The following is a 6,398-nucleotide window of genomic DNA, read 5'->3' as shown; positions in this document are numbered from 1 at the left end:
CAAACAAGTAAACTACAAAAAATGCCACCACTCCAAATAAATCACGGTCAAAATAAAAGCTCAAGATGACATCAGTCCCATTTGTCCTAAGTCCTGGTGTTATATGGATGGTAAGCAGCAGCCAATTATGGTGACAGGTGATAGATCCAATTTGTTAACATTTTTCCATCTCTAAGACATCCTTAAAGAAAATCATGAATGGAGTCACACCATCTTCATGGTAGTCCAGGAGAGCAACCATACCATCTGGATTCATGTTTTCACCAATAAAAAACTGGTAGTTATTGAAATTAGCAAGGATGTCCTTAATTTGTTCCACAGCTCCAGTCATAAAAGGCTTTACTCTTTCTGGTTTCTGCTCTTCAAGTTTGCCTTTGAGTGATTTCATGTAGTCTTTGATGTACTTTTTGTAGGCCTCTTTTGTGAAGCTGGTTTCTTGTAAGTGGTGGTTCATGACAATGTCAACACCGGTGACTACTGTGCTTTCAGTACCTTCGCCCTCCAGACCTTCAGCCGAAGCATTTCCACCGATGAGCGAGTCATCGATGGCACCCTCTGTTCTACTGACCATCTTGCCCTCCACCTCCAGGCACAGCCCGTCCGCAATCTCCCAGATCTTGTAGATGTTGAAGAACAGCTCGTCATGGCTGATGAGGTCCCGGTAGATGCAGTGACGGCTGTGGACGGCAGCGCTAGCTAGCCTGACAGCGCGGAAGCCAGCGCGGTGCAGCCGGAGCGGCGCAAACCATAGGCGGAAACCATAGATTTTTTTTAAAAAAATAAAACAAAATTATATAAAATGGAATACATGTTCTATAGAGAGATGCAACACACACAGATCTCCTTCCAATAGAAGATTTGATGCCCAAATTGAGAAGAATTAGATTAGTGGGGAGACTTCATCTCTAAGGCTCTTCACAAGAAATTCCTTTCCTGCATCCCACCTCTGGCAAACGATAAGGCAGCAATGTAAAAGGCAAAGCTGCTTCAGTCTAACGAAGGATGAACAGGTGATTCATAATCATAACACCTGCTGGTTTGACCAGAGCTTTGAAGGGCCAGTTTCAAGATTCAACTCCTTTCTCCTTTACTAGTCTTCTTTCCACAGATACTGATCTTTTTTTTCTTTAATACACATTGTTGTGTACATGTTCATGTGTGAGAATGACCGCATTCTCACGTGAGAATTGGTGCATGTGCATGCGTGTGTACATGGATGCTGGACCACAGCTTCAGGGTTTCGCCTAAGGATTACCACCCACCTCTTTTGAAACATAATCTCTCAGCAGCATGGAGCTCAACAATTTCCTTAGACTCACTGGCAGTGGAACTCCAGGGCTCCTAATGTCTCCATGTCCCTGGAAGTGGGATTATAAGGATGCACCATCACACCTAGCATTTTTAGGTGGGTTCTGGGAATCAAACTCATCTTGGTAAGGCAAGTGCCTTATGGACTGAGCCATTCTCTACCAGCCCCTTGAGTATAATAAATCTAATGGATTTGAAACTTAATCTCAATCACAGCCAGTCTAGAGAAGTAAATTAATGAAGCACAGGACGGAAAGAGCAAAGTGCTGACTATCATGGTCAGAGAAAGGTAACTGTAAAGGAGAAGAAATTGCTGGAAAGCAAGAAGGCAATTCTGGATGGCATGGTGTCTTAGATGCTAGAATGAACATGACACATTACACAACACACACACACACACACACACACACACACACGCGCGCGCGCGCGCGCGCGCGCGCGCGCACACGAGAGTGGGCCAGAATGCTGGGAACCCAGAAAAAAATGGAAAGTGTCCATTGTATTTAAATCACGGGGCTCTTTGGTGACCTTGGCCAGCATGGTTACCAGCTAGGAGAAACAGCTAAGTTGGATGTTGGAATTGGAGATGGGAAAAGAAAAACAATGTATAATGAGAACTCTTGGGAGGAAAACACAAAGGGGGCTTTGAAAGGAATCTGGTTTTCAAGAAAAAGGTTGTCTTTGAGATGGGAGAAGAGCAAATAGGCTTATGTGTAACTGGGAACAATGAAACCACGAAGATATCATGGAAGACCACTGAGGAGGAAGACGTGAGTGAGAGGATGGGACTCTAAGCACAGGTGACGAGATCAGCTGATAACCGATTGCTAAAACAAAGGGGAAAGAGAGCCTGGGAACGGATGGAGAATGGGCTTGGTAGCAAGAAGCCGAGGGAGTTCCATCTGATGCCTTCTATTTTCTTCAGGAAGTAGGAGGAAAATTCATCTGTTTAAAATGAGGAGTTAGGAAAATATGAGATTTGAATAGAATGCAGAATTTTTCACAAAAACAGTTGCTGCAGAGAGGACAAGACTTGCCAGGGAAACAGAGCCCCTGGCAGGCTGAGACAAGGCTCTGGATGAGCTGAGTGCCTTGGCACCTGTCTGCTCCACTGAGCCATGCTTGTGACTGTTCCAGGCTGCTTCAGTTAGAGGCTGAGAGAAGGCACACTCGTGTATCCTCAGGAGTCAGGAGTATCACTTGGAGTGTCACTCACACAATTGGTTGTGGGGTCTCCACCAGAGGATGACAAGCACATGACAAGAAAAGATGAGGGCTCACTTTGTCTGCAAGAGGCCCCGGGTTCCATTCCCAGCACCACATGGTACGTGCCTGTAATTCCAGCACCCATGAGATAGTGACAAGGTGACCGGAAATCAAGATCATTCTCCACTATAAAGTGAGTTCGAGATCAGCCTTGACATATGAGACCCTGTCCCAAAATCAGGAGAAAGGAAGAAAGAAGAGAAGGGAGCAGGGGAGAAGAGAAAGGTGAGAAGAGAAAAGGAGAGATTGGAGCAGCATACTAGGGTTGTGTTTCTCAAGGACTGGGGTTTTTTGTTAATATCAAGAATATGATTTGAGATGACAGAGGGGCCTAAGAGTCTGCAGGTATAACAAGTTCTTGAGAAATACTGATAGTGCTGGCTACATAGCAAACTTAATAGGAGTTAGAAATTAGAAGTTCAAATAAGATCAAACACAGTGCTGAATTTGAGGAGAGAAGAGGGAGATGGGGAGGTCTCTCTTGGGTCCCTAGAGCTGCGGTAGATTAATTCTGAGCAGGGCTAAGTGAATTCCATTAACCACACAATCTATCACATATTTGCCAATATCACAAGCACATAAAGTGACCTGTCCTGGATACCTAAGAAAGACTAAACAAAGGATATGCCTTGCTCTCTTGATTAACTAGACTCTAATTCAGTAATAACAGCAGTAATCCACAATATAGAAAGTAGGAACACACACACACACACACACACACACACACACACACACACACACACACAAATAGCTGGACTTTTTTAAAAGAAAAATATTGAAATTAGAATCTCATCATAAACTTCCAGTGCATCTTGGAAGCTCAGGAGTGCAAGCTACGCTGATCTGTAAAGTGACAGATGAGAAAAAAGATCTCAGAGGGCTAGGACTTTAAACACACAATAATAGTAAGACAGCGGAGGGAACACTGTCAGAAATTCAGGGAAGAATGTAAGAGAAGCACGAGTCTCCATGGCTCAAAAAAAAAAAAAAAAAAACCTCCTCTGTATCAGATAATATAGAAGGATTGAAAAGACAAAATAAGCAAACAAACAAAAAAAACCCTAACATGTTTCTGTCATCAAGCCAAACTTTCTCAAAACATTGTAATTCAGCTTTTACTTTCTAAATAAGTAACTAAAGTGGGTGGTTTTTTTCTTTCCTTTTACTTGTATTGAATGGACCCCTGGAACATGTAGTCAACAGAACAAAAAATAAACAAACAAACAAATAAATAAATAAAAGTAATATTTGTAATGCCTGTCAAATTAAAAGTAATATTTGGTGACAAGCTTAGGAGAAACGCAAACTCCAGGTCAAAAGTGGTGTAACTAGAGATTCACAATGTTCTTATGGTTCAACTTTAATTCTGCTTGATGTTTCATTTTCTTGAAACATCTCCCATGCAGTGGTTCAGTCTTAGAAATGGCTAACTCTGTGGTGGTGTTTCCCTTTTGGAGAAAACATTTTAAATTATATATGGAGGAAATTGTCATGAGTCAGAACAATAGGTACAACCACACCTTCAAACATACGGTTTCTGTGCGTCATGTATGTGGGAATGTACTTATATGTAACGCAGCACCACTTACGATGACAATGCAGAATAAAATGAATGATATTACCTTACCCTGGTACAGGTAAGTGTAAAAAGCTACCCAAGTAGAAGGTCATGGCAGAAGAAGGCTCCAGGTCAGGTACAAATCCAGGACATACTAAACAGCCTGTGTCAACTCTTCAATGCAGGCCTGATGTCTCTGTCCAGAGGACGAATGTCACAAGCCTAAGAGCATGTCCTGGTTATTCAACCATCGTTTCCTAACATTGCAGTTATATAAATGAGGGCCAAGGTCATTTCTGCCACTATGACATACCAGCAGGATGGAAAAAACAAGGATTTCCTGATGCTACACAAAACATACAAACTGAAAGGTGTCTGGCTCTGGCTACTGTCTATTACATCCTTATCCCTCCATAAATGATGTTATTGGACAGAAGTCACTATTTACTGTGAAGCATTCATAGTCAATGTACAGAGGGAGCTATTTACCTCTAGAGCCCTGAGTCTTAAAAACATCAGATGGTCACAGTGCCATTTATGATGAGAAATCCATCAGCAGCATCCATGAGTCAGCTCTGTCTTGATGAGGTAGATTTACCTTGACAAGAAAATGCAAACTCAGGGCCCAGGTCCTCTCTGTGCAAACACCTCACTCTTTTCCAGGGTACCCGCGATATAAAGTTTCATATGACGTTTTTATGGGGGAAACATTTCTTAATGGCATATTCTTGCCTAAAATGGGAAAAGTGCGGGATTGGTAGGGTTTGAAGCTTTGTACCCATAAGGAGGCAAAAATAATAATAGCATGATGATAAATAGAACTAAACAGAACATCATATTCTTTCTCTCTCTCTCTACCTCGCTCCCTCTCTCCTTCTCTCCCTCCCTCTGTTCATGCCTCCCTCTCCCTCTTTCCTGATGTCTCCCTCTACCTCTTTCTCTCTCACACACACTCACACACTCTCCTTTCTCTCTCATCATCCCCCTTCTTTCGCCCTTCCCTGTTTCTGTCTCCATCTCTTGATCCTCTCCTCCATCCCCCTCTCTTTCCTCCCCCTTCTTCCTTCTCTCATCCTCTCTTTTCCTGTCTCTCTCATTCTGATTCTGTTTCTTTTCTTCTCTCCCTCCCCTCTTCTTTCCTTCTCTAATTCTCTCTCTCTCTCTCTCTCTCTCTCTCTCTCTCTCTCTCTCTCTCTCTCTCTCTCCATTCCTCCCTCCTGTGCAAAGCAAGGACTAAGCTTTTTGTCTCACAAGTTTTATTTTTAACCTTTTAATAAATTGCCTGATGCTTTAGCTCATGATATACTCAAAATAGGGACCACACTTTAAAATACCTACAGGGGGTCACACAGATAAGGCAGCGAAGTGAAGTCATCCTGTGAGGTTCAGGAAAGTATGCAGTATGAGAACTTGGCAAGTGGTAGAGGACACGACCCACTGCCTCCCTCAGAGCTAACTCACCTCCAAGCAGATGTCACATACAGAAACACAGGCCTCCTTTGCCAGATGTTACCAATTTTCAAGATAAACTGTAAATCTGAAATTTTTATGCACTGTCTCCTAGGATTTCAATATGGCAACCATTCAGACGTTGCTTAGGAAATGTATGGTGACTTCTAACCAGAAGAGCTTAGTGAATTCATAAATTGCCACACCCTCTCTGTTCCAAGCACTCTGCCATGATTAGAACTGTATAAAGAAGATAAAAGTATTGTGACATTAGTGGGTACAAAATCAAGATAAATATCTCTATGAAACACAAACAGAACACAGAGCCAAGGCAGTAAGAAGAGGCTAGTGGCCAGAACTAGGCAGCCAGCCCGCAGTTGCAGCTGGATTGACACTTCTGTAAACACAGAGGAAACTTAAACAGCAATCCACTTGCTTCTAGGGATGTGGTTTTATTAGGCAATGTCAGGCCTGATCAAGGAGGAGAAGAACAATACTACCATAAGACCAGGAGCACCATTAATATATTGACTCTATATAAGAATATGGACCAGGGGCCCCAAAGCCATGCTACAGCCTTAATAGCTATTGTTTACAAAACATACATTGCTGTTTCTATTTTAATTCCTGTTGCAGTGTTAATTTACCAAAACCAACTTGGGAGAGGAAAAGACTTATTTCAACTCATAAGTTATAGCCCATTGTTTTTGTGTCAACTTGACACAAGTTGGAGTTATCACAGAGAAAGGAGTTTCAGTTGGGGAAATGCCTCCATGAGATCCAGCTGTGGGGCATTTTCTCAGTTGGTGATTGGGGG

At 42.5% G+C, this 6,398-nt stretch overlaps 1 pseudogene across 1 annotated transcript; it reads right to left on the bottom strand.

Moving 5' to 3' along the window:
• Positions 1–22: 22 nt before the first annotated feature.
• LOC110326948 lies at positions 23–631 on the bottom strand (annotated as a pseudogene). The gene has a single exon (XR_002380800.2). The product of XR_002380800.2 is annotated as a translationally-controlled tumor protein pseudogene (transcript).
• Between the last annotated feature and the right edge of the window lie 5,767 nt (positions 632–6,398).

Source organism: Mus pahari, chromosome 9, assembly GCF_900095145.1.
Source record: "Mus pahari chromosome 9, PAHARI_EIJ_v1.1, whole genome shotgun sequence".
NCBI classification, from domain to species: Eukaryota; Metazoa; Chordata; class Mammalia; order Rodentia; family Muridae; genus Mus; species Mus pahari.
Note: the sequence above shows the minus strand (reverse complement) of the source record. Positions and strands in the feature narration are given on the sequence as shown.